This window comes from Protopterus annectens, chromosome 1.part0 (assembly GCF_019279795.1).
Source record: "Protopterus annectens isolate FY-2018-M chromosome 1.part0, PAN1.0, whole genome shotgun sequence".
Taxonomy (NCBI): domain Eukaryota; kingdom Metazoa; phylum Chordata; order Ceratodontiformes; family Protopteridae; genus Protopterus; species Protopterus annectens.
The window spans coordinates 1949256115-1949271212 of record NC_056725.1 but is presented as its reverse complement, the minus strand read 5'-3'; positions in this window follow the sequence as shown (position 1 = coordinate 1949271212).

The window sequence follows — 15098 nt, the reverse complement described above, 5'->3', positions numbered from 1 at the left end:
TTCACAATCTATAAACAATAAACCAACAAAACTTTTGTAATATCCACTTATATTTAGCAGTAGCAGGGCAACAATAGATTAGAATTAACTTATTAATGTATCAACCCCTTTGCAGATATCATGGGGATCATGTTTATATGATTATTCTCTTGAGATTCCAGGTAAATGATCTTTGGCATCAATAAATGAACGCAACTATGCTACAAGTATTCCATGGGTCTTGGATGAAAATGGGTACCTTTTGGCCCAGACAGACTTTCCCAGTAAACAAATGTCAAATAAATAAATACATAATTTTAAAAAGTAAAGAGTAACCCTTTTTTGCTTACTATGAATGATCTGATACACTGTGATTCAACACTTAGAGACTGATGGCTGGAAGTTATTGGACTTTTATTTGCATATGTTTTTTTTTGTGTGTGCGATGAGCATTGCTTGCATCAGAGCACTCTTATTTTTAGCTGCCCTATTAATCTTTCCTTCCTGAATCTGAAAAAAAAAACTGCCATCATATGATGAAATAATGAAAGCATCCTCAAACAGTGACTTACTTTTATATTGAAAGACTTCCCAAAAGTCATGAATAACTGGACAATCCCATTACATGTATGCTCAAGACGCTAAAATAGATTACTGGTACCTCCAGCACTCTGATGATAGCTGTGGAGAATAAGTTGAGTATACAATCTTGGAAGAGAAACAGGTGATGAAATAATTTCCAGCTTAACATTCTCCCCTTTGGGGAAGATGTAACAGGAAAGGGAAAGAGTACCATATATTCCCGGTTTAGTTCATGTGGATCAGGTTTCAGCTTCTAAATGAATAGCTGCTTTATCTTGTACCCTGCATTGAGACCATTATCTCAAATGCTGACATACATCTGGGAATTGTCTATCATGCAACATTTGTCTCAGGCCCATCCTCCAAAAGTAATCAATAATAAAAAAATTGAATGTGGTTGTGAGAATAAAGTGTTGGGTCTAACCAAATCCCCAGATATCTGTAACAATGAACTGTTTCTAACAATTTGCCTGTATAGTGCCCCCAGGCCATTATGCTTAGCTGATAAACTAATGATACTGACCCAAAAATCCAACAACTCTGCAGGCGATGCTATATTTACCAACTCATCTGGTAAAATCTGGAATCTACTCCCTACTACCATTACCAAGGAAACCTCACTACCCCTATTTAAAAGAGAACTCAAAAATACCTCACATCTCATTGGCTGTGCTCTTTTTCCAAACCTAACAACTTCACTATTACATTATTACATTTCTTGCTACCCAACCTGCTGTTTAGCCAAGTATCTATGCCTCATAGCATTTGAATGTCTAAGCACTGTGAATTATGAGATCTGATTGTATTCTATGTTCACATTTTCTGATACGTCTTTGCCAATCAGATGTAAGTCTGCACATTGTGTATATTGATATCTGCCTGTATTCTGTGTCTATATTTTCTAAACATGTCTGCCTGAGTTTATCACTCAGTGATGTATGTACTATCTCTTTTTTGGTATGTGGAGCTTTTCTCCCTGTGCCGCCACTGAAAATGGACATATATCCAGTCGGACTATCCCAGTCAACAAATGTAAAATAAAATAAAATAAATTGTGGAAACATGTCCATTTGTTTGAGCCTTTCCTTAGGTTTTGTGGGGTCCCAAACTGCATTGGTTTTGTCTTCTTTATTTTCTTTTAATTTCTCCAGTTATTTAGGGTTTTTAAAACAGTAACAGGAATGGACACCATTCTTGGGTCAAGGTATGATTAAAATTCAATAAACTAGGATCGCTTCAGTCTTTGATATTTGCCAAGAGTGCTATTCATAGCACTTGCAGTATACTCAGAAGTGCCTCTTCCTGCAGTTCATATGAAGTTATATGTATTGATAGTGGATTAAAGCATGCTTGCAAATGGTTTTGTTTTAGCCCTCTTGTTCCTACTACTATTGAAACTATCTGTGTGTCTATTCTATATTGCCCCACCTAACTACCTTATTCCCCTAAGAAACTAAAGATTTATTTTTACTCTCTTCTACTCTTCATCCCAACATCTAGAAAGAATTTCTGTCTTAAAAATTCTAAATATATTTTCTTAATAATAATAATTGTATATGTATTTTTTGCCAATCTTATGCTGTATGTTACTCTACTCTACTTTTATTCCTATGTATATTTTTTGCAAATTTATATGACTTCTTATGTGTTGTTTCTTTTGTACAGTTTTGGAGCTTTTCTCCCCAGGCCTCTGCTGAAAATGGGCAACCTGCCCAGTCAGACTCCTCTGGTAAACAAATGTAAAATAAATAAATAAAATAGATATTTTTCTAATGTCTGCTTGCATATCCTCATATTTTATTACTTTATGTCTGTTAGTACACAGGACACTAAGATATGTAGGTGTTGCTCTTTTAATGATTTGTGTTACTTTTGCACTTTCCTTTTCAACTACAGTATCTAATTTGCTTCTTCTCTCTTAACATTGGCATTGTATCATCCCATGTGATCAGAACTTCTTCATTTGCAATAATTATTTCTGGTTCCTGTCTTGAAAGTTTCTCAGCTACCTGTACATTGTAGTGTTTGAACAATCCCCAATGTAACAGCCTTGCCACATTGCGTGCCTTTTTGTAGACTGTCAGCCATGAGTTTATTGCACTGAGCAACATGATGTATAATTATTTCTAATTCTGAACTATATAACCTATATTTTTCTGTGCCACCCCCTTTTTCTAGATACTTTGTAAACCAATGTGTAAGTAGTCCTTAGCTTGAGATGGCATTATTAAGCTTTCATCATTTCTTTTAAATTCACCTCTCCTTAGCCGTTCTTGCATCAGGCCTTTATTAACATGTAGCTGTTCCAGGAGTTCTATGTATTTGTCACTATAATCAATCATAGGCTTTACAATCTTCTTCACTTTTCTTCTGGTCATGTTCATTATATTTCTTCTTTTGCTTTTTCTGGCAGTTTCTGTTGCTACATTATTTTTATCTACTTGTGGTTTGATTTTCATTCCTGTTCCTTCTCAAAATGCTTCTGCTAATCAGAAAAGAAATGTCATCTTTGAACTTGCTTTCTTCATGGTTTAGAGCCTTGAATGTGTTTACATCTGATGATATTTGCAAATATGAATCCATTCCCATTCCTGCAGACCTATACTTACCTCCTTCAGACCAATGAATACACAGTAATGCTGCGTGTTTACCTCCTTCAGACCAATGAATACCCAGTAATGATGTGTGCTTATCTCCTTCGGACCAATGAATACACAGTAATGCTGCATGCTTACCTTCTTCAGACCAATGAATACCCATTAATGCTGCGTGCTTACCTCTTTCAGACCAATGAATACACAGTTATGATGCATGCTATTTTTATACACCATTTTCTAGGCGTGAAGCATTCTTCTACTTTTCTTATCCTAATGATGAAATACTTTTTGGATGAGTTATCAAAATTGTAAAATATAACAGGAAAAGGAAGATGATTTATAGTCTGAGCTTTATTTTTATATCCCAAAAAAGAAAGAGAGTATACCATGGCTGGAGTGCTGTAAAAACTTTAATTCACCAAAAAACAATAAAAGCAATAAAACAGTAACTGCTTTCACAGTCCATTATACAATTAATTCGTCAAACCTAAAACCACACACAGCCTTAACTCATTTATACTAATAAAAGCCCAGTTAGCAGGCAACATTAATTAAGGCATCTCATTCACTCAGACAGGTTACAACAGAGTAATATTCGGTGTGTAAGGTGTCGTGCTTTCAAAACTGGTTTCAAAGAGACCTTGTCATTAAGCCCAGGGGACTTATCACTATTCAGATGTATAATCCACACTTGTTCTTTCACCTCAGTAAAGTTCTTAAAGTCTCCTCTCCTGAAATTCAAACCAAGACTTCTAAAACTAAAAAATTAAAGCTATGATTCTGTCCCTTATCCAGTACATGCTGGGCTAGTGCATTCGTAGTTTTCATATTTTTTTATATCATTAACATGCTCTAGCACTCTATCTTCAAGCTTCTGTTAGTTTTCCCTACGTAATAGGCATGTCATACCACACTTTATGTAAAACAGATTAAGTCCTTAGTTAGATAGTCTGCATAAAGGGAAGTCTCAGTAACAAATTTCAGCATTTTATATGTCAATAATACTTTCAATACTAGCTTTAATCGCCTAAAATATTTTTTACTAAGCCTTGTTTTCATTTGTTCAAGCTTCTTTTGCTGAGCATCCATTGGCAGATATTTATATGCTTCCTCTTGTTCAAGTTCTTTTTTGTCAAATTCCTCTCCAAGGTTGATATTTTCCTGCTGCATCAGTTTTCCCTCCTTTTAAGTGTTTCTTTTGCATATTTATCAAGGCCAAGTATAAAAATGTTTCAACTATTTATAGCTCTGCTATCAGATGCTTGTCTGATAAGCTATACAGTTTGAATCACTCACATAAAGCAGTGGTGTATGCTACAAATCTTGATGATTGAAACATTCAAGACTGAGCCTAAATGCTTTAATATTGTAAGACTGACAAAAAAGAAAACTAAATAAATATTAGCACCTCTCTGCTACTTACATATTCCAATCCTGCACAGTTCAAGTTTTGGCAAAAGAAACAGTACCATTTCTTTTTGTTGGTTTCAGCTTAAAATATTTGAGCATTTGGGCTTGGTCTTGTAAGTTTAGAGTATATTTTGAGATTCTCAGGTAGAACCACAATATTTATGTATTGATTACCAGAATATTGACAAAATACTTCACCTTTCTGATTATTGTCCTGAATTTCTACTTATGCAATCTGCCAACAAACATATGCGCTTTATCAACTGTTGCATCCCTGTCATTCCCATGCTTACTGTGAGTCTGAATGATCTTGAAAATATTAAAATTTGATTCAAATTGCAGGGTTCTAAGGCTAGCTTCATACTGCTTACTACTAATGAATCCTTTTTTAGTGTTTTCTCCAAGTCTGAACCACATTTACTGCTCAAAGCACATCACTTTAATTCAGCAACATACTGTTTCTCACTTTAAATTACTTCCTGGTTGCAATGATTAAAACAATATATTTCTTCTATGATAAACTGCTTGGACTAAAAATGTCCATTTACCATTTCACCATTTCTCTTGTAGGTTTTATCCTTAAGCTTCATCTGATGAACAAGGTTCAGAAGTAGCACACATATGGATAGATATTGTCACCATGCATTTATCATTAAGAATGCTACTGTCTATGAAAAAAATGTTCATTTCTATATATTTATTATGTGAATGACTTCATAGAATATTTAAATTCATTAATAATTCCAAACAGTCATCTTTTAATGGCAAGAATTTTTTTCTAACCTTTTTACAAATTTTCTTCTGTAAATACTGTACTGAGAAATGACACACAAACAGAATTACCATGGTATTTAGGTGCATGTTATTATCTGTGTGATGGACAGGACTTACAGTCAGATAATCCACACTGCTGACCACCAAATAAATATCTGATGGTCACTTAGCCTTAATAATATACAAAAAGATACACTGCTGCCTTGAGTGATAGCTAACACATGTTGGCTCTAATAATATACCCGGTTGTCTGATTATCAGTGTCAACGATGGCCTATCTGAACCACTACATAACCTCTTTAATCTAAGCCTCTCAACTGGTTATATTCCTGAAGCCTAAAAAACAGTTATTGCAATGTAATAACACAAGGGTGGCCCAGCCAAAGACCTGGTAACTATAGACTCATTAGTTTTATTGAGATGTAAAGCTATGGAGCATATTATCTGACCTCATTAATCTGGACATTGAAAATCTCTTAACCCTGGACTCTTATCAATTCAACTTTATAGAAGGAAGGTCTTGTGTCTTTAATCTCACTAATTTATTTGAAAAAGTAACTGAAGCAGTGGACAGTGGTTATGCAGTACATACAGCATATCTGGACCTGACCAAGGACTTTGACACTATTCCCCATGGAGGCATTATTGGCAAACTTGTAAATATGAATATAAATCCTCATGTCGTGAGGTGGACATCTAACTGGTTGTCTGGCAGAACACATTTAGATACAGTCACAGGTGCCATTTCTTAAAGCAAAAATATTACCAGTGGTATACCAAATGGCTCAGTGTTGGGCCCTTGTCTATTTGGTATCTATTTCTAAGACCTTCAGGCCAACAATCCTGGCCTATGGGTATCTAAGTTTGTAGATGACTATAAACTTGGAGTTGTTATTCAATCTTTCATTAACTCAAAATTGTTCCAATAAGGGCTAGACCATGTTAACATTTGGTACAAAGATAATAGTCTCAAATTAAATATGAAAAAATTCACAGATTTGGGTTTTGCCAAAGTCATCCTTTGATGTTTTTGTAACAGGTATGGTATAATTGCAGAGGATAGAAATGCTGCAGTAATCATCTAGAAGGTGCCATATACTAGCTCTACAGAATTGTAGAAGTTAGTAACTTGTTTTGATATATTTGGGTTGTAAATGGGACTATCAGGAGGGAAAATCATTTGACTGTCATCTGGATTAGTGAAAAAATAATGATTATCAGTTATAATATTATTATACAAGAGCTGGCAATTCAGATGATCAGGGTGTTGGGTGTATATTTAAAATTCAGTATGTTATATTGAATACTGAAGTTATGGTAACAAGGAGATTTTATGGTGCAGATTATCTAGCAATTAAAAAGGAAATTAAATCTTGGCAGGGGAAAAATATTATGGATGGAAAAAGTATTGAGAGTAAATGTTTGATTTTTTAATAACTTTATTTATATACATTAGTAGAAAAGTGTATTCCTTAGGTACATTTCTGAATGATAGGAATAGTTATGCAGATTAGTGGTCAGGTAATGTTTCAAATGCTAAGAAGTCAATGAAGCAATAATGGCAGAAAACTAAATAGGTCGGAGCTTGAGAAATATATTATAAGATAAAGCCAAAAAAAAAATAGGAGGCTACTTCATAAAACTTGGAGAATTTATAAACAGAGTGGCTGATAATTCATTCCACAACAGTAACATTTTGTTAAACACTTTAGAAGTTATGGGAAGGACCAGATATGCATTTACTGTTTTAGATGTAAAGGAAATGTAATTATTGACACAGAGGAATTGGCTACAGTGTTTGCTAATAAATTATTTTAAGGGAGTAAATGGAATTGACTCATGTTCCAATATCTCATTTAGTAACCACAGTGTCTACCATTTAAGACTTTTAAGGGTTATTAACAAAAATTCTACATCTATCCCCAAAACTTCTGCAGATAGATCAGGTGGGCTTAATGGCTTTTTCATAAATAAAATTGTAAATAACTTGGTAGATTAATTATCTGATTTATTTCAAGATTCCATGTCTTATTGGTATGTACCTGAGATATAGAGTAAGGCTATTGCTGTACTAGTTCCTAAGTCAGTAGGTGGCTCTCAGATCATTTTTTTGTCCAAGTATTTTGGGAGAACCAAATGTAACATTATTCGTGTTGGGCCTTAGTTTTACTAGGATGTTTTCTGTTTCCACGATAAAGGTGTTTCTGTTGCTATAAACTTTGCCAAAGTATTTAATTCTGTTGTGCATAATGTCATTTTGGATGTGTGCTTTATGATATTAATCATTACATAATTAGATGGGTAGCAAATTGGTTGTCAGCACTAAAATTTGTGGTCAGTGTCAAGCATGACATATCTGAATTTAAGGCTATCTCCAATGGAATTCCAACCTCAGGGTTCAATGATGGGGCCAGTTTTGTTTGGAATTTTTATGACAAGATTTCTGGTACATGGCAATACATACTTAAGTAAATTTGCTAATGACACCAAAGTGGGTGGCATCATAAGTAACTTTCAGCATCAAAGGTCCACGCAGACATATCTGGGTACAGATTATGGTTGCCAAAAATGTAGTGTCCTTCATTATGGGATAAAGAATCCTGAATATCTGCATACTTCTATATAATTACTAAGACTCAGAAGCATTAGCTTCTCTAAGTAAATTCAAATCACTCATCACTAACATCCTTAATAACTATCCCCTTAAATAATAACATAATCATTCTAAGTGACTTCAATCTTAGTTAACTTGGCCTTCTTTTATCTGACAACATAAACACACAGTTCATATATCACTGCAGAGATCATATATATCTTCCCCTTACCCGCATATATAATCTATGTCTCACTCAAAGCATTATGACACAAATTTGGAAAACTGTCCTAATTAAACTCCCTCCCAAAACAAACCAGCCCAAAAGATACCTCTCATCTCTGTCCAGTATCCGTCCTCCCAATTTTGGGCTAATTTCTAGAAAAGATAGTTTATATCCAATTCTCTCTTTATATCCAGCAGTACCATTTGCTATCCTCCAAACAGCATGGATTCTGGCCTGAGCAAAGTACTATGAAAGCACTTTAGCCCCTAACTGATGACATCCTGGAAACTCTTATAGTGGACTCCTTACAAGAGTTGTATTTATAGACCTGACAAAGGCATTGGATCACATTGACCACTATCTTCTCCAAAACAGACTAATTAAAATTTGTATCAGTCCAGATGCCACTTCCTGGTTTAAAAACTACCTCACTGAGAAACACATGAGAGTTAAAATAGAACCCTCCTTATCATAATCTGCAACTATTACCAGGGATGTACCACTAGTATCAATTCTTGTGCCCTCCCCTTCTTCCATATTCACTAACAAAGTTCATTGTGACCTCCCCCATCTGCCACTTATCCTTTATGCTGATTCCATGGTCATTTACAGATCAGGTCACTCTCACACCAACATTAAATGCCAACTCCAGTCAGAGTTATGTGAGCTCCACCAATGTCAGAGTTATGTGAGCTCCACCAATAACTTACTTCATAAACCATAAACTACTTCTCAGCCCCACCAAGACTATAAGTATGTTTTTTGGAACTCCATAGAACAGAAAGCACTTGACTTCTTAACTATCTTTGACTAACACAACATTTACATAGAGACAACCTCCACCTTCAAGTATCTAGGATTTTGGCTTGATCAGTCAATAAACTTCCATTATCACACAGACAAAGTGAGACCCAAAATAAACCCACTCCTCTTCTGGACCAAAAAGATCTCCCCTTTCTATCCTAACCAGCCAGAACAGGTATTGGCAAAGGTGTTCTCCTTTTTCAACTCGAATATGGGCTTTCATGTTTTCCACACTCCAATCTATCTCTAACAACATCTGCTAGTTCATTATAAACTTGTCTCTCTGTGAGCATCACTGTATCATTCAATAAAAAGCCATCTAGCAATAAAATAAAAATTTAAGCTACTGTTAGGATCCTAACTCTTACAAATTACTTCTCCTCCACACATTTACTCCATTTGCAGCTAGACATCAAGAAAAACACTCCTCATACAATGTGAGACACTACTGAAAAGCCACACCAACTCTCATTGGGTCTATATTAGAAGAACGTAAAGACTAAACATTGAATGGCTTAAAGGCTGAAAATGCTGGACCTCTAAGTGCTTTTTGTGAGATTGCAGTACAGTGAAGTTTGGAAAATTTGCCCTTTCTTCACTGTAGCGCAGTCTCATTGTTGGTATATATATTTAGCGGGGGGTGTAATATGTGAGTTCTAGGTCCAGCATTTTCAGCCTTTAGGCCGTTCGATGTTTAGTCTTTTCGTGCTTCTAATATAGACCCACTCTCATTACCCCTAGAACCAAACTCCACAGCTTTGCACATGCTTTCTCCTCTCAGGCACCTATGCTTTGGCAAGATCCCCCATTGACATTAAGGAAATTAACACTCATTCCAAATTCTCAATGCAACTCAAAAAGTAGTTCTTCATCCAAGCCAAATGCTCCTGCTTCAACACAGGGCATATCACCTAACCTATCTCCTTTTTGAATCTCTTCTCCCTACTCAAGATTCACTGAAGGTTAACCCAGTTTAGAAATTAATGTATATATTGTATATTTCACTCTGTTTGATTGTAAGTTGCACTGTGCTTGTTCATTAGCATGTTTATACAGTGTTATTTTCTATGTAATTCATCTGAACTACTCTGTTGTTGATTATATTTGTTTGGAGCTTTTCTCCCTGGGCCGCTGCTGAAAATGGACATGAATCCAGTTTGACTATCCCGGTCAACAAATGTAAAATGTAGAACTGATAACGAAGTAGGCAGCCAATAATACCACAGATCCGGATAAAATGTAAAATAAATAAAATAAAATAAAAAAATATATATTTCTATTTTTCTGCATGTGAAATGTTTATATTTTACCCAGGCTGAGCTTGAAATTGGTCAGTGTTGACCAGTGCACTATCCCAGTAAACAGTGTCCTGTTTTATTGAAAACAATGAAAAACAATGTATGGTATGGCAGACAAGAAGAAAACCTCATGCCAACCAACATGACAGCCAAGTGATTGTAAAGGTACCCTGGATTTACTAATCTTCCATGCAGGACTAGCTTAGTCCTGCATGGAAGTGGCTGTTTAGGAGCAAGACGGCAGTGCGCCATGCATATTAATGAAGGCACGCTGCTTGAGCTCCTAATCTTACACGGAGTGTGTAAGAGTGCAGGGGGCATTTCTGAGAGCAGAGTTCTCAGAATATACAGTCCTCCGCAAATAAGAACAGCAGAAAGGCCAAAAGAATGAGTGCGACTGCTCATTGGTGCCCACATACCCCCAGCAACATCCCCCATGTGCACAACAACAATAGTAAATACAAAGAAAATAAACATACCATTATTTTTTTAATGAATTTGATTAAAGTTAACCATAGGTGATCGGGTCTGCCCATCGCTTAGCTAGAGATAATGCAGCTTAAATGGCTGAAGTAGATAACAAGGAAGATATATGCAAGTGAAATAGTATAGCAATAGTGTAGTGGGCAGAGCATTTGCCTTATGAGCAGGCATTCCCAGTTCGCATCCCACTGTAGCATATTCCATTTTCCATGTCAAATCACATTATGACCAATATTTTACTTGCATAACCTACTAAATAACATATACTTGTGAACTGGAGTACTGCATTAAATGCAGATGTGAGGTGTCAGTGTCATAATGTTGCAAAGTCCACAGATAATCACATGTGTCCCATAAAGTATATGTACACAGGAATCATGGATACAAACGGAAGATAAAATGTGTAATGAATGATAACCCCATACAGCTTCCACATCCCCCTCCCTTCCAAGGACCATTAGACATTAGTCTCTAAATCAGTGCAGTTGTAAGCAGGAGTAAGCAGTAGTAAGCAAGTGTAAGAACCAATAAGCAGTAGTAAGCATATTTAAGCACTAGTAAGCAAGTTTAAGCCCGTTTGTACTGGGGGTAAGCAATGCGCACACAGGTTAAGCAATACTGAAGCTATCTCTCTGTAAGCATATTTAACCGGAGGTTAGCATTGCTTACCCTTGCACAAACTCACACAAACCCACTTACAACTGCTCAAAAGTGCCATAATCACTTTGTATCCAATGGCCCTTGTTCTGCCCAGCAACAAAATAAACAGCCTTGCAGGTCTTGAACCCAGGACCCCATACACTACAGTCACTGTAGTTAACCACCAGGCCATCACAGCAGTGCAGAAGAATGAGGTATCACCAAACAAATCCTCACTACAGTAAAATCAAACTGAACCTGTGAAAGGAATTTGTATACACTCATATGTTCTATAACCCAATACATAACATAAATATGTGAACTGGAGTACAGCAGTAAGCCCAGATGTGAGGTGTAATTGTAATAGAGTGTTGAAGTCCCCAATAATGCACAAGGACCCCATACAGTGTACACATGAATCATGGATACCAGACATATATATATATATATATATATATATATATATATATATATATATGTATGTATATATATATATATATATATATATATATGATGTAATGAATAATAAATCAATGCCAAAAAGAAAATATAATGCAAAGTCTATTGTAAGCAATGCTAAGCATTGCAGGCCAACTTTTTTAGGAGGTGTAAGCAATGTGTAGGCCAGCTAACTCAATGTGCACAGTGGTATACCCCTTTAAACAATGTCAACCTTAGGTAAGCAAGATTGTCCACAGCTTAGCCTTTTCAAAACCGGCCAATCACAGCAATGTGTGGGAAATCGGCCCTGCTTAAACCCATCAAGTGGGAATATATCTCATAACTGATTGTACCTTCCCCTTGCAGGCACTATGGCAGAAAGTGGAGAAAGTGTGAGCTTCTGGGTGCAGCGCTGGGGCATCCAGGAGTCCAGAGTCATGGCAGGACTCCTTGTCAAAGATCATGAGCAGAGACTGCTGCAGGGCCAGTACCTGGGTTCCCAATATAAGGCAGAAGCCTGGGACTGTCTCGCCCGTGACCTCACCAGTGCCACAGGCATACCCCAAACTTTTGAGCAGGTCAGGCATCACTATGCCGACCTGAAGCATCATAAGGGGGACCTCTTGGAACAGTGGATCCAAGAGGCTAGAATGGCAGGGGCTGTCCCAGCTGTGTGTAAGTATCTCTCCACTATGTGTGTAATAATTGTCAGCTCATGTGCATCTTGGATAGGTATGGCTAAATATTCCTCTTATGTCCTTCCCAGCTGCAAGTGAGCAGGCTGTGAACCAGGACGCCTATGGGTATCACCTGGAGAGGTTGCGACATGAGGCAGGTTAGTAATACTCTTGCATGTACTATCATAGGAAATAAATCTAAAAGTATTAGTAAATTAATTGCCAGTATAAAACCTGTATTGTTTAAGGCAAGTACTGCATACACTGGAGAATATGGCAGGAAGAGTCTGATATAGTTTGTATGTAAATAAAAGCATAATAGCCTGACAATAAAGGTCTAACTGCTGGACTGCATGTGTATACTCTGGTATCATATGGTAATGTAGATTTGCTATCACGTAATAGTGCTGTTGTGTTAATTATTTTACTTACACACAACCATAAATAGAATGTGTAGGAATGCCTGTATATGACTGGTGTAATCCCCAGAGGTCATTTAGTACAACTGAGAGATACATATAGACAGAAAACTGCAAAAAGGCAGACAACAAAACCCAAACAGCTGATGTGTGAGCTGTTGTTGTTTGTATTTTTTAGCCCACACAGCCATGCTTCGGCATCCTGGCGGTAGTAGTGGTCTGAATCATACCACAAAACTGTACAGATATGTCCAGAATGTCAGTAAAAGTGGCCCACATCTGTTGCTGTCAACCTGTCCCCCCCTGAAATCAGTGTGATCCCCAGACCATATATAGGCACAGGAAAGGAAATACAACTGAACACACATCTGTGAGAATAAAGCTGGGCACTAACTAACTCAAAACCTTATGAGAGTAAGAAGCCACACTTATAAACATCCATACCTCCATGTTGTCTACCTGTGTGTGGCAAACATTCAGTAGTGCTAGCAAAACATTTCTCCCACAGGTATACATCGCTACGAACACTGTGCCCGAAATAAATGGTATTGTATGGCATTGTGACTGATGCAGTTGCTCCTGAATAATAAGGTATTACTCTCACTGTCACCCCATTGTCCTACAACATATAACTGTCTAGGAAATCCTGTATAGAGTGTGTTGTAATACAAAAGGTCGAATGCAAAACCACAGGATAATTATAAGGCAGAAAGCAGATATGAACAGTGTTTTAGTTTGTAGCAGACACAGCTATGGTCTGAATCCTAGGAGTGGACATAGGCTGCATACAGAATCATACCCCACAACTGTACAGATAAGACCAGAATGTCCAGTATATGGGCCCATATCTGGTGCCTGTTACCCTGTTCCCCTGGGAAGTCAGTGGGATGATCCCAGATGTTTGGGCAGCAAATCAGGAATACAACAGATTCTCACACATCTATGAGAACAAACCTGTCACTCTAGCAACTCCCAAAATTGTTATGAGAGTAATAAGCCAAGTATGGGTTGGGAGGGTGGCCTAATGGTTAAGGTGTTTGCCTTACAAATGCAAGGTGCAGGGTTTGAGTCTCACAAGGGATAATTGGCTAGGCTTAAAATGGCTTGCAAGGGCAGTTAGCTTAGTACTAATCTATGAACCTATGTCCTATCTACACCCCCATGTTTGTCAAGCTGTGACTAGAGTGTGTACAGTAACAGAGTGAGATGTATGTTCATAAGAGTAATGTGGAATCTGGTACTCTGTGTGTGGCAACATTCAGGTAGTGCTAGCAAACATTTCTCCCACAGGTCTGTCAGATACGAACACTGTGCCCAGAAATAAAAGATTGATACCCTGTACTGTTACCATTTACTTTGGTATTGTATGGCATTGTGACTGATGCAGTTGCTCTGAATAATAAGATATTACTCTTCACTGTCACCCACACTGTCCTACAACATATAACTGTCTAGGAAATCCTGTATAAGAGTGTTGTAATACAAGGTCAGAATGCAAAACCACAGGATAATTATAAGGCAGAAAGCAGATAGGAGATATACAGCAATATCTTTATAGCACACACAACTTTGATGAACAGTGTTTTAGTTGTAGCAGACACAGCTATGGTCTGAATCCTAGGAGTGGACATAGGCTGCATACAGAATCATACCCCACAACTGTACAGATAAGACCAGAATGTCCAGTATATGGGCCCATATCTGGTGCCTGTTACCCTGTCCCCCTGGGAAGTCAATGGGATGATCCCAGATGTTTAGGTAGCAAACATGGAATACAACTGATTCTCACACATCTATGAGAACAAACCTGTCACTCTAGCAACTCCCAAAATTGTTATGAGAGCAATAAGCCAAGTATGGGTTGGTAGGGTGGCCTAATGGTTAAGGTGTTTGCCTTGCAAACACAAGGTGCAGGGTTTGAGTCTCACAAGGGATAATTGGTAGGCTTAAAATGGCTCGCAAGGGCAGTTAGCTTAGTACTAATCTATGAAACTATGTCCTATCTACACCCCCATGTTGTCAAGTTGTGACTAGAGTGTGTACAGTAACAGAGTGAGATGTATGTGCATAATCTGGTACCATAATCTGGTACTTTGTGTGGCAACATTCAGGTAGTGATAACAAATATTGCTTCCACAGGTACATTGGATATGAACACTGTGCCAAGAAATAAAAA